Source organism: Halichoerus grypus, chromosome X, assembly GCF_964656455.1.
Source record: "Halichoerus grypus chromosome X, mHalGry1.hap1.1, whole genome shotgun sequence".
In the NCBI taxonomy this organism is placed as follows: Eukaryota; Metazoa; Chordata; class Mammalia; order Carnivora; family Phocidae; genus Halichoerus; species Halichoerus grypus.
The window spans coordinates 123,528,158-123,542,458 of record NC_135727.1 but is presented as its reverse complement, the minus strand read 5'-3'; the positions used below and the strand labels follow the sequence as shown (position 1 = coordinate 123,542,458).

General features: G+C 39.3%; 1 protein-coding gene and 1 long non-coding RNA gene across 6 annotated transcripts in view; one reads left to right on the top strand and one right to left on the bottom strand.

The window, feature by feature from the left end:
* Positions 1–14,301, top strand: part of FRMPD4 (FERM and PDZ domain containing 4) — an 829,477-nt gene that overhangs the window by 206,910 nt on the left and 608,266 nt on the right. The window lies entirely within an intron of this gene.
* LOC144380606 (uncharacterized) overlaps positions 1–14,301 on the bottom strand; it is a 110,432-nt gene that overhangs the window by 95,442 nt on the left and 689 nt on the right. The gene's annotated exons all lie outside the window — the stretch shown is intronic.

The following is a 14,301-nucleotide window of genomic DNA, read 5'->3' as shown; positions in this document are numbered from 1 at the left end:
TATTTAAATATTTAGATCAGGAATTTAGATGTGGGTATGCTGTCCTGTGTTATGTATGAATGATATATTTTAAGAGGTGGTAAAATACAGCAAACTACCCCCTTCTCACTGAGCCTTGTTGGGGCCTGAGGTATCCAAAGAGAATGAACTTCTGGATAAAATAATCGAAGTTTACTTTTTCAAGAGCTCAAATAATCTAGCCATTTTCACAGAAGTTATCCTAAATCAATATTAGTTACCTCCTACAGTATTAATTTTCCATTCTGAGCAACCACAAACAATGGCTTAAACAAGGGTAGAGAGTACGGAGGCCATCTTAGAATTCTAGCTTCTCAAACAGACCATATTATACTTCATTTGATGTTTCTGAAAATGCACAGATACTATCATGAATATCCATTCGTGTTCCTTGTTCTTACACACGTGTTAGAATCGTCCTAGAGCACAATTAGCAGCTTTTGAGTTATAGTTACAATCAGTTCTTCTGCCTCTGCCTTTTTATCTTTGCTTTAGGGTTGGTTTCCAGAGACCTGAGTTTATACTAGGCTATCTATTAGTAGGTAAGTAAGCAATTCTTGTTCTGGGCTGGTAGGAACGAATGCCTGCTTCCTCTCACAGTGTATCTATAAACCCTTTACGTTATTTTCCTCACACCATTTCAAATCTTTCTAAGCAATGGGGTCAGGGCTAGTAAATTAAAATTACACAGGGAACACAGAGGGTATCATCTGTCATTCAAAATTAGAAATTACTTCAAGAAATATTGTCATAAAGCAGAAGGATTATATTTCATACAAGACTCAATCATCAGATAAAATGACTTCAAGTTCATTGGGGGTAAGTAGGAAAAGAAATGCTAATAAATAAAAATAGTACACCATGATGTGTTACATCTTTTTGCATGCACTGGTTTCATACATGATTTTTATCAAGTATAATACACAGGGTTGCTTAGTATTAGTGGTATAAAAACATATTTCCCCTGAAAAAGAGCATGTCTTTTTTTTTAAAGATTTCATTTATTTTAAGTGAATTTATTCACTTATTATTTCATTTATTTTATTTTATTTTAATTTATTTTTTTTTTTAAAGATTTTTTTATTTATTCATTTGACAGAGATAGACACAGCGAGAGAGGGAACACAAGCAGGGGGAGTGGGAGAGGGGGAAGCAGGCCTCCCTCAGAGCGAGGAGCCCGATGCGGGGCTCGATCCCAGGACCCTGGGATCATGACCTGAGCCGAAGGCAGACGCTTAACGACTGAGCCACCCAGGCGCCCCTATTTCATTTATTTTAACTAATAAAAATGTGAAGTCTTCATTTTCAATTTCAAAAAAAATACACTTGCTTTTGGTGATCATAAATTAAGCATAATTTAATTTTTTTTCTGTTTTTGTTTGCTACTTTGTGTCTTTTCTCCTAATTGTAGGACCCCATTTGGCCATTCCAGTTCCATTATTTCCTAGTTGGTGAACTTGATTTCTATTTCTTACTTTCCTCATCTCTAGTATGGGTATAATGATCTTCCCCATCACACAGGAAGATGAAGTGAGGCACATGGCAAATATTATGCACTAAAATATGGGAATCATTATCATTCCCAAATAGCAAGGAGTCCGGAAAATGTGTAGCAGCCAATTTGGATATACAGCACATTAAATTACAATATACTCATGACTCATTGCATGTAAATACAAAACCAAAACTGCGTATGATAGTCATGCCTACAAAATACATTATTTTTAAATAGATTTTAGATCAACAGAGAAAGGGGAGGAGGGAATACACATAGCAGGTGGAAAGGGGTGGGAAAAAACAAGTTAGAGGCTTCACAGATTTACTCTTTCATTCCAAGCCAATGATCCATTTAGCACCAACTGTTATGTAAAATATGTTCTTTGTTTAAACTTATAAGGGGGAAACAGTGTCATTCTTTAAAGATATAGACATGGCCTAGAAAATACAACGGTAGACTTTTTTCACTGTACTAGAATAATATTTAACATAGTTAACTACTTTCACTTGGTGCAAAGTTTCTCAACCCCAGAACTACTGGCGAGCACTATCAACTATTGGGTTGGGTAATTATTTGTTACGGGGGGCTGTCCTGTGCACTGTGGGATATTTAGCAGTATCCCTCATCTCTACCCATTACGTGCCAGGAGCACCCCTGTCTCCTAGTTGTGACACCAAAAATGTCTCCAGACATGGCTGAATACCTCCTGGTAGTAGGGGGAGTGTAGGCAAAGTGGCCCCAGCTTGAAAAATCACTGACTGAGTGAACTGATGAACATTCTCCTTTGTCATGAAATAATTCTCTAAATGCATCTTTTAATGATTTTAAAATATTACCACATATATCAATTTAATTCAATCATTATATATAATTAGACATTTTAGGGTTTTTTTTAAAGGATTTTATTTATTTATTTGACAGAGAGAGCATGACCAAGCACAAGCAGGGGGAGCATCAGAGGGAGAGGGAGAAGCAGGCTCCCCGCCGAGCAGGGAGCCTGATGTGAGGCTCGATCCCAAGACCCCGGGATCATGACTTGAGCCAAAGGCAGACGCTTAGCTGACTGAGCCACCCAGGCGCCCCTAGCCATTTCAGTTTTATCACCTTTTAATTTGTTTCATGATAAATAAGAAATGCACAAAATTCTTTGGTTGGATAACTGATGATTTTCTTAGGATAAACTCCCTAGGTTGAATTATTCAAAGGGTCTAAACAATTTTTAAAATGAATCTGTGGTCCACTCTCCAGAAATGTTGAATCAAAAGACATGCTCTTGGGGCACCTGGGTGGCTCAGTCGTTAAGCGTCTGCCTTTGGCTCAGGGCATGATCCCAGGGTCCTGGGATCGAGCCCTACATCGGGCTCCCGACTCGGCGGGAAGCCTGCTTCTCCCTCTCCCACTCCCCCTGCTCGTGTTCCCTCTCTCGCTGTGTCTCTCTCTCTCAAATAAATAAATAAAATCTTTAAAAAAAAATAGTTTACTTGTTTTTATGCACTTCTCTGTTCCATTGTATTGAGGAACATTTTTGTTCCCCAAAAACCTAAAAGTCTAACATATATTTATTATAAATCAAGGGGTGTTGAACTGACAGATTAGGGAGATTTTTTTGTAAGATTTTATTTATTTTTTTGAGAGAGAGAGAGCATGAATGAGGGGAGGGGCAGAGGGAGACACAAAAGCAGACTCCCTGCTGAGCAGGGAGCCCAACTTGGGGCTCTATCCCAGACCCTGGGATCATGAAGATTAGGGAGATTTTAGTAAAATCTATTTTGAGCTAAGTTAAGGACACTAATGTTCTTATACTCAGATGAGAAACACACAATTTATATCTGAAAGCATCTAGAAGAAGCTAATAAATCTCTATTAAGTCTTTAATACCCCTAAAGGTTTTTTTAAATTAAAAAAATTTTTTTAAATGAATTAAATATTTTAGAGAGTTGGAGGAGGGGCAGAGGTAGAGAGAGAGAGAGAATCTTAAGCAGGCTCACGTCCAGTATGGAGCCCAATACTGGGCTCAGTCTCATTACCCTGATATCATGACCTGAGCTGAAATCAAAAGTTGGACGCTCAATGGATTGAGCCACCCATGCACCCTTAATACCCCTAAAGTTTTTATTTTTATTTATTTATTTATTTTAGTACCCCTAAAGTTTTTATTTAAAAAAATAATAAAGCTTGTTGTAAAAACCCAGAGGGTACAGTCATAGGGACAAAATACAATTCTACTTTCCTGCCCTTACCCTACCCCTTTAACTCCCCGTGTCATTACTGTTTATGTACAACCTCTGGGTCTATGCACCATTAAAAAAATTTTTTTTTGGCATTAATGGCATCATTGTGGGAAGCTTAACTTTATTTCACTTGACATCTGTAGGGGCCAAAGGCAGGGTCCCCAGAATGTGCCACTTTGGCAAATTGATTATTTTGAATTAAAAAAGAATTAACAGCCAGCTCAAGAACATTCTGACCCCCTCTCCTTTGTCTCCAGAAAGCAGATATAAATCTCCCATGTGAAAGATACTCTCCCTGCACGAGAAGGTAAAGAAACATTCTTATCACCAGAGATAGACAATTCAGTGCTGAGAACGCTGTACAGACAAACCTTGTCCTTTTTTTTTTTTTTTTTAAGATTTTATTTATTTATTTGACAGAGAGAGAGACAGTGAGAGAGGGAACACAAGCAGGGGGAGTGGGAGAGGGAGAAGCAGGCTTCCCGCGGAGCAGGGAGCCCGATGCGGGGCTCGATCCCAGGACCCCGGGATCATGACCTGAGCCGAAGGCAGACGCGCAACGACGGAGCCACCCAGGCGCCCCACAAACCTTGTACTTTTACTAACTTACTACCCCAGCCCAAATTCTCTTTAGAATTCCTTATTAACTGAAGCTCTTGAACACAAAGTTTTCTTTGTTCTGCAAGTTCCTCACAGGTTTATCATCTCGTCTAAAAAGTATAAAAACTGCCTGCCTTGGTCATTTCTTTGGATCTCAATTTTATTATTGAGCCTCTGTGCACATGTAATTAAACTTTGGTTTTTTTCCCATGTTGATCTGTCTCATGTCAATTTAATTCTTAGACCAGCTAGAAAAATTTTGAAAGGTAGACAAAAATTTTTCCTCCTACACAACATATTATGGTTATTTGTCAGTACACATTAATCTGTTTCACTTTGTTGTAGCTTTATGGTATTCCAAAATATGTATGTATAAAATTTAACTGTTAATATAGCTTATTTTGGTGAGAAATAACTCTTTTCAATATTGAATGTTCTCTTCCAGGAATATGATCAGTCTTTCCTTTAATTACAAGTGTTTTAAAAACACTTCAGTGATATTTTATAATTTTTTTCATCTAGGTCTTCCACATTTTTTGTTAAGTTTATTCCTAGTTTTCTAGTATTTGTGTCCTCTTTTTCTTCATGTAGGTAGATGAGTAGGTGAGTGGGTGAGTGGATGGATAGATGTGTGGAGCAGAGGTTGTTTGTGCTATTGTGAAAAGGCCATGCCTATTTTTTTAAAATTATATTTTCTAATTGGTTACAGGAGCACTTTGATTTTATAAAGTTTTCTATCTCATCTCACCATATTACTGATTTTTGTTGTTTTAGTTTTACTGTTTTTGCTATTGGGCCTAGAATTTTCTAGGTAGAAAATTATATATATATAAGAAAAAGAAAATTGTGTCAGAAGGTTATAACAAAAATAAGCATGATGGATTTTTCTGTCATTTCACAATATTTTTGCTTCTTATGTTCTTTTGCACTAGATAGGACTCCCGGTTGAATGTTGATTAGTCAAGATGAAGAAGCCGAGAGTATTGCTTTATTCATGGCTTTATGGGAATGCTTCTTATATTTTACCACTGAGAATGAAGTTTACTCTAATTTTCTGGTGGAGATCTTTATTCAAATTAAGAAGATTTCCCACCATTCTGATATTATTGAGTTTTATAAGAGCAGATATTGAAATTTATCAAATACTTTTTATTATGTATTGAAAAGATAATATGCTTTTCTGCTATAACAGAATAATGTAGTGAAATTCATTATACATTTCCTAATATTAATTGCATGGTTATGGGAAAACCAAATCTACAGAGTGAAATTTACTAATATGTAGTTTATAACTTTGTATATTAAGTATATAAGTGGGAAGGATGTATAGTACTCCTTATTTTGTGCAGTTTTCAGAGATGTTTGGCCTAGTAAAAAGAGAACAGCAATTTTCATTTTTGCCTGTGTGCTGGACTACCTTAATAGAAATGTATGATCTTTGCACGTTTGTTAGAATTTTTCGATAAAGCCATCCACGCCTTTGTGGGGATTGATTTTGACTAACTTCAGATTCTTCTGTGGTTATTAGGCAATTCCTATTATCTGTATCTCCTTGACTTAATTTAAAAAATTTACATTTTCATAGAAAACTATTCAGTTCATCTAGATTTTCAAATTTATCAGTGACATATCTATTGAAAAACTAAACGGAATACTTTTGTTGTAAAAGATATATCTAAATTGTACCTAGACTGTTAGCGATGGTGTTTTTGCTGTTGATGATGATGACTGTTTATATCATAGCCCCATTTTAGTAAGCACAACAAGCAATTGAATCTCATCTGTTTAAGTAGGGAATGATTAAAGATCAGGATGAATGATGAGCTTAGCTTTCCCCCTATTTTTTACCTATATGGCAGACCATATTATTATTTGATCATCCACTTATTTCAGGCATTGTTTGAGAAAGATGCTTTGTATATATAATCTCATTTAATTTTCTAAACAACTCTGTAAAATAGATATTAACACTGACATTGTACAAATGATTAAATGCAGATTTAAGAGGGTATTGTATTTGTTCAACATTCTAGAACAAGTTTACAGCAGAGTTGGGGTTTTAACCAAATTCTGTGGCAGCAGGAGAAAACTCATGAGACAGTACAGTATGAGAGGAAAAATCTCTCCCTCTACCTATCTTTGGTTCTCCAGCTGTAAATAAGACTAGCCAAAGACAGATTAGCAGGACAAAGACAAATAGAAGTTTATTAACATACACATCATGGTGTACACATGGGAGCACTTAGCGATGAGTAACCCAAAGGGGTGGTTAGAATTTGGGTTCAACTCAATACCAACAAAGGAAAAGGGGTTTGGAGGCTACTGTACAGGAGAGGCAAGTTAAGGGAAGATGACCTGGAAAAGTATGGTAAACAAGGGTTGTCAAAAAAGGTTTGTTAATGCAGATTTAAGTCAGAGCCTTCTCACTGGATAGGAGTTAAGAGTCCTTTTCCTGGGAAAGGAGAGGGGGACATGTCTACAAATGGAAAGTTCTCTTACAAAAGGAAAACGTGTGCTCTGTTTTTAGTGCTCTGGCTGGTTCTCAATGGCTCTTAGCTCAAAATAATCCATATGTCAAAGAAGCATATTTTGGGGTGGCATAATCTGGTACCCCTAAGAACCATGTCTTTGGCACAAACTTGAATTGTGATGGACCTTTTCAGGGGTGTAGATAAATCATTGTATTCCCAGAATATACCTCCCTGGGTCTATTTCAAGCCTAATAGGTACCTAGCCAAAAAATGTGTCTGATGTTTGAGTTACTGGTCAGATGTCTTTTTCTAGAATTGAATCAAAGCTTGCTTTAAGTCTATCACTGAAAATACTTACATGTGTGGGTTTGGAATTGTTGCTCATACAAGTGAGGTACAGGAGAATGAAAAGTGAGGAACACTGAGGTTAATCTATGCAGGAATAAGAAATCCATCATCTACCTTATTAGGTGATTTTTTCCAGTGCTTTAAAAATAATGTAAAAAGGGGCACCCGTCTGGCTCAATCAGTAGAGCATGTGACTCTTGATCTCAGAGTTGAGTTCAAGCCCCATGTTGGGTGTAGAGCTTATTTAAAAAAAAAAAAAAAAAGGCAATAGATCATAGGAACCCCTGACAATATATCCTGGGAGAAAACTTATTCTAGGGCTAGATGTAATAATCAGTTGAGCCCTAAAAATAATTGAAAAAATGTTCATTTCAGTGGATTAATGTAACATTTCAATAAAGATTGCTAAAAATTCTCTATCTGGTTTAACAAAAATGAACTAATTTGTGGAAGAAGTTATATGGTTTGTATCCTTCAAGCTAGTAATAAGTACATAGAATTCATATGGTTTTTAAATGCCAGTGTGCATAATTAATAATCTGCATTTACTAAATGAAGAGGAGGCAGTTAACATGAAAATAGACTAATTAGGCTTCTGTAGTTTGTAAAAGGACGGAAAGATTCCTATTTGCAAATACTATTGAATTAAATCATTCTCAATTGGCAAATTGAGTGAGTGTTGTGACTTTTAAGAAGCCGGTGAATACTAGAAGGAAATAAATTATTAAACCTTTAAACAGATTGCTGTGTGAGCTCCAGGTATTCTGCTTTATCCCTTTCTGAGTAGTTGTCCCTGGCCAGTCTCAGGTACTGATACTTGTGAGAAGCAGGTAGCTGGAAATGCAATGACTCGCAGTGTCAGAAGGCATGAAAAGGAGAGTATGTCTTCAACCAATGCCAAACAGTGGTGACAATTTCACGTTTATATCAGGGGAACCGAGGATTATTCAAGGGCCCATTTCAGCACATGGGACAGTTCCATTCAAAAGGAGAAAGCAGCTGGGTTGGCTGTTTAGAGGGACAGAGCCTGGTTGCCTGAGAGCTATATTACTCCTTCCTCCCTCTGCACTTCCATACCAACTCTTGAGGCTGCATATTGAATGTGAGTATCTCTTCTCACTTTGTACATGTATTCCTGCAGCAGTCTACCTACTCTGGCTGCTCTCATTTCTGTTTTTGGCTTTGTGGTTCAAGGCTACCTTTGATGATTATTGTAAACAAGATATTCCCTGACTATGAATATTACAGCAGGAGTTGGGGACTTAGACACACCTTATGGTTTGCCCTTGGTTCTTATACCTTGGGGGATGGCTCTCCTTGTATCAAAGTAATTGTAATGTTTATGTGTTTAGTAATCCAAATTGGTACCTTGAGACTATGTGGGAGATCATTTGCTTTTTTCAGTCTGTATAAATCTTATTTATGCTATGTTTCTAGTCGTACTCATTGTTAAGGTTCAGAAATCAACCACAATTGCTTAAACGTATAAATCTGACTGTATTCCTCCCCTGGGAGCTCTATTATGTCACAGCCATTGAGTTAAACTATGAGATATTTCATGTGTTTCAGAAACTTAAATCATTTGGTTGGGGCCCAAGATTAACCTGCTAGATAACAGTATCCTGCAGTGAATTAAGTTTCAGCAAGTTTCCAATTTTGTTTCTTTCTCCTGCTATTTTTATTAACTTAAATAAATTAAATTTCTTTCTGGAGAATAACATCCACCCCAGATCCTTCTTTTAGGATGTCTGCTCATGTCATCTTCTGTACCTGAAATGTAGACTAGGCAGTTTCAGGATCTTTATCCATGTGTAGGAGCAAAATGATGAGGCACGGATACCAGATTTGAAGGGGTGTTACCTAGGAAACAAATCAAATTCTAAGACTGTGTTTTCTATAATTGTCCATGATTGGAGATGAACCCTTGAAATTTAACTTCCCAGGGATGCGCCTTTTTGTGAGCATGGTGTGCACAGAAACCACTGAAAGGGTCAATTAAGCAAATATATTTGATGAGATATTCAGCATTTCTTTTCTGCCTTTTGCCTTTTAAACAACTTAAGTTCTGTTTATGCTTTAACAAATAGAACTACTTTGGGCTTGCTCATGGGGAAAGAAAAATTTAATTATGGAGCATTTAGGTTTTTGAATATTTGGATTGCTTAAAGAGTAATAAAACGTATGGGATTCATATATTGTAGACCACCTAAGTTCTTGAAATAATGCTTTATTATAACTTTTTTTTTTTAAGATTTTATTTATTTGACAGAGAGAGACACAGTGAGAGAGGGAACACAAGCAGGGGGAGTGGGAGAGGGAGAAGCAGGCTTCCCTCGGGGCAGGGAGCCCGATGCGGGGCTCCATCCCAGGACCCTGGGATCACGACCCGAGCTGAAGGCAGATGCTTAACTGACTGAGCCACCCAGGCGCCCCTATAACTTTTTAAAACATCTGGATAATTTTGTTTTTACAGAAACAGTGTAAAGCAGCCATTATTAGGAAGGGGGGGAACACTATTATAAAACTCAAACCCTAGTTCCTATAGTTTATAACTCCAGAGTCCATAAAAACTACAAGACAAACTAAAGCACAAACATAGCAGCAGCCCCAAGATTTTAAAGAAGCACTGACCTCCATGACAAGTTTCTTGCACAGTGAACTTCTTCTACATGAGGAGATAAGAAGATGGCCTGACCTCCCCTCTTCCCCTGGCTTGCAGACAGTGTCCAGGTCCCAGAAATGCCCATGGCCAATCAGGGCCGTCAGCGCTCACCCCTTCTGGTCTTGGTAACTCAAAGCCAAGCACTAAGTGGAGCATGTTTTATGTAAATAATCTGTATATTTGTGAGTTCTGCTACAGTTTTGGCAGGCCTAAGTTACTGATCTGATGACTCAAAATAGTACATCTTTTCCTTTTGGTCTCACAGTGAATGACTACTGTAGGCCGTATAATGGCCTCCCTCCAAAGATGTCCATGTCCTAATCCTGAATGTTATCTCATGTTGCAGAGCAAGAATTCCTGTCCCTTCAAAGGTTCTTCTGGCTGGACTAAGAATCAAATTGACATGAGACAGATTAATAGGAGAAAATCAAATTTAATAGGCATACGTACAGGGAATCCACATGGACATGGAAATTCCAAAGACAGGCAGGCAAAATGAGGTCTATATATCCTTCTGAACTAAGAAGAAGGGGGGAGGGGTCTGGGATTTTAGAGGAAAGAGATGATGTTTGCCCTACCATACAGATGGGTCACTCAGATAAAATTTATCTCTGCTAATAACCCTTATTCTTATGAAGACCGCCCAATTTAGATTCTTCTATGTAGTTAAGGGAGGGGCAAATGTTTCTTTTGAGCCCACAGGGTCTCAAGTGCCTTCAGCTCAACATAATCCATACTCCAAAGTGACACATTCGGGGGTGGGGGTGGGGGCGTCTGTCCTGAACCTCTTCACTCATATACCAAAGGGACTCTGCAGATGAGATTAAATTAAGGATTTTGAGATGGGAAGATTATCTTGCATTATCTGGATAGTTCCACTGTAATCACAAGGGTCCTTACAACAGGAAGGCAGGAGGATCAGAGGCAGAGGAGAGTGACAGAAGCAGGAGTTGGGGATGGAGAGGGAGAAAGAGAGAGAAAGAACAAGAGAGATTTGATGATGTGATTCTGCTGGCTTTGAAGATGGACGAAGGGACCATAAGCTAAGGGATGCAGGCGGCCTGTAGAAGCTGGAAGAGGCAAGGAAACAAAATCTCCTTCCCCTAGAACCCCCAGAAGAGGGGCCACCTGGGTGGCTCAGTTGTTAAGCGTCTGCCTTCGGCTCAGGTCATGATCTCAGGGTCCTGGGATGGAGCCCTGCATCGGGCTCCCTGCTTGGTGGGAGGCCTGCTTCTCCCTCTCCCACTGCCTCCTGCTTGTGTTCCCTCTCTCACTGTCTCTCTGTCAAATGAATAAATAAAATCTTAAAAAAAAAAAAAGAACCCCCAGAAGAAACATGGTGCTGCTGACCTTTGATTTTAGCCATGTGAGACCTGTTTTGGACTTGTGGCCTCCAGAAATGTAAGAGAATAAATTTGCATTGCTTTAAGCCACTGAGTTTGTTACAGCAGCAATAGGAAAATAATACAAAGACAACTTTGTGTTTTTCAAAATTGACCACTTTTTTTTCTGATGGTAGTAACAAACTGAATTTTTAAAAAATATTTACTCTTCAGAAAAGTATAAAGGGAGGAAGGAAACCATCACTTAGAGAACACAGCAGTCCTGTTGAAGATTATCTGTGTGGGGACCTTCTGACCTTCCACCCCTCCTTCCTTACTATCAGCCTGATGAACACATTATGCCATGAACTATGGAACTGGACTGCTTATTTTTCTAACTTCCCCCTTAAGTATGAGATCTGAGGGGCGCCTGGGTGGCTCAGTTGGTTGGGTGTCTGCCTTCAGCTCAAGTCGTGATCTCCAGGTCCTGGGATCGAGCCCTGAGTCCGGCTCCCAGCTCAGTGGGCAGTCTGCTTCTCCCTCTCCCCCTGCCTCTCCCCCTGCTCTCTCTCTCTCTCTCTCTCAAATGAATAAATAAAATCTTCGGGGGAAAAAAAATATGAGATCTGAGAGCTCCCAGCTCAGCGGAGAGGCTGCTTCTCCCTCTCCCTCTGCCTCTCCCCCTGCTCATGCTCTCTCTCTCAAATGAATAAATAAAATCTTTGGGGAAAAAAAGTATGAGATATGAGAGCTCCATTTCCTTTCATTTCATTCCTGGCTTTTAGCAAAATTCTTAACACACAGTAGGTAGGTCTACACGGTCAACGATTGCTGAACTCATTGTTTCGTTGATTAATTGATGAAATGCTGTTCAAACATAGTCCTTTATAAATATTCATTAAGTATCAAATGAAATATTTAACATTTGTTGAGTATCTATGGCGCGTGAGACTCAATCCTAGGCACTGTATAAAGAAGAAGTTCCTGCCCCTGAGGTGCTTATATTTGGAGGGGATACACAGACAGCAAAGAAACAAGAAAAACATAAATATACAGGTTCCCCAGCAGTGATCAGTGCTTTGAAGGAAAATAAATGGCCTGTGGAGTGGAGGGTGTTGGGTTGCTGCTCTTATACAGGGAGGCAGGGAAGACCACTCCAAGAAGGTGACATTTGAGTAGAACCTGAAATAAAGGAGGAAGTGAGCAATGTTACTAACCCAACTAAGAGCAAGGGCCCAGAGCCAGGCAGGTGCTTGGCATATTCAATGAGCTAGGAAGAGATGCCTGTGGAGAGAGCCCAGCAAATGAATGGAACACTGCTGGCAGGGAGTTTGGAGAGGTAAACTGGGCCGCTCATGAGGGCCATGCTTAGGACCTTGACTTTCATTCTGAATAGGATGGGAAGCTTCCGGAGGTATGGTGATCTGACAGTCTGTAAATATCACTCTGGCTGCTGTATGGAGATTAGGCTGTAGGCAGAGAGAATAGGAATCCAGGCAAGAGGTGAGGCTGGTTTAGAGCCCAGTTGCTATGGCAAAGGTGGTGTGAAGTCACTGTATTTTGGATATATTTCTAAGGAAGTGCTAATAGGATTTGTTCATGAATTGGATGTGAGATATGAGATATGAATCTGGAGTTCTGAGAAGAGGTGCAGGCTGAAGACCTAAATTTTGGAAGCGTCAGTGGGTAGATGGTGTTTCAATCCAGGAGTCTTGCTGAATGGACCGAAGGAGTGAGTTTGCAGCTTGCAGAGGGCTGGGCCCAGAGCACCGAGATGTTTGGCGGTAGAGGAAATGAGACTCAGAGGGATTTGCCTGTCAGCGGGGAAGAGAACAGAGGGTGGAGTCCCCAAAGTGTTGTGAGGAGCATGGAAGGAATTGCATCTCGCACCCTTGACATGTGGATAAAATGACGAAGATGGGAGCGGAGCATGGATTATGGGAATTGACCTCTGGGAAGTCATTGGTGACCTTGAATGAGCAGTTCAGATAGAATAATGGAGGAAAAAACCTGATGGCAGTAGGTCCAGGGAGAATAGGTAGACGGGAAGTGGAGAAAGTGAGTGTAGGCAAACCTTTCTAGAAATTTAGCTACAAATGCAAAGTTAGGCAGTAGCTGGAGGAGAATGTGGGATCACGGAAGGCCTTTTACTTTTAATATTGGAGATATTACAGGATGTTTGAATGCGGATAGTGATGATCAAATAGAGAGTGGGGAATTGAAGATGCGAGAGAGGTGGGCATCTGGTTGCTTGAGTGATCCAAAAGTGGGGGTGGGGCCCAAGGGTCCCGTGAAAAGCTTGGCCTTAAAAGTGATGAAGGGACAAGTCACAATATTTTCTGAACAATTGATAGGGGCAGTATATTTTAACAAAGGATTTTTTATACCACTTTTTAGTGTTAGAGGCATTTCAAAATAGGTAGCTCTAATGCAAAAAAGAGAAAAATAGAAATTTCTGGAAATTGTCCTGATTTCGAGGGGACAACAGGACATAACATTTTTGGAAAACCTGGGCTTTCAGAGGAAACCAATATATACAGACAACTATCTAACTGAGTGACAGTTATCTCTGGTTTAACTCATTTTGTTAGAATCTTAAGTCGAGGCCATGGTTCAAGGCTCCAACCCAATGTCGTCCTGCCAGCTTTAAGCAGATAAACAATTGTTCAGTAGCTGTGGATTGCACCACTAAAGCGAGCCAGATAAATAAAGGTTGGGGGAGCTTGAGCACATCGGGCTGACTCACCTCAGGATCCTCCAAACTACTGGAAAAAAACCCAGCTCCAATGACAGTGCGTCAGCATCATTATCTCATATAAAAGATGGCCCTTTGGGCCAAAAAATAGATATATATTGTGGAACTGATACTGTCAATGTAATGAAACAGCATTTTCAAAGATGAGATACAATTGAACTAAATCTTTTTAAAGTGTGAGCCTTAGAGCTTCTTGGACATTTGCATTGCAAACCACTCTGTTTCCTCATAGCACTAGGCAGTGTCGGTCATTAAGACCTTTCAGGGGAGTGTGTGCTCTGGGTTTATTTTGGAGTAAATTTTTTGTCTAAGAAAATTACTTTGCAGCATTTTTGAGAGACTGGTTAAATTATCTACACACTGCAGGTGACAATAATAAGATGGTTGAGTTACCTG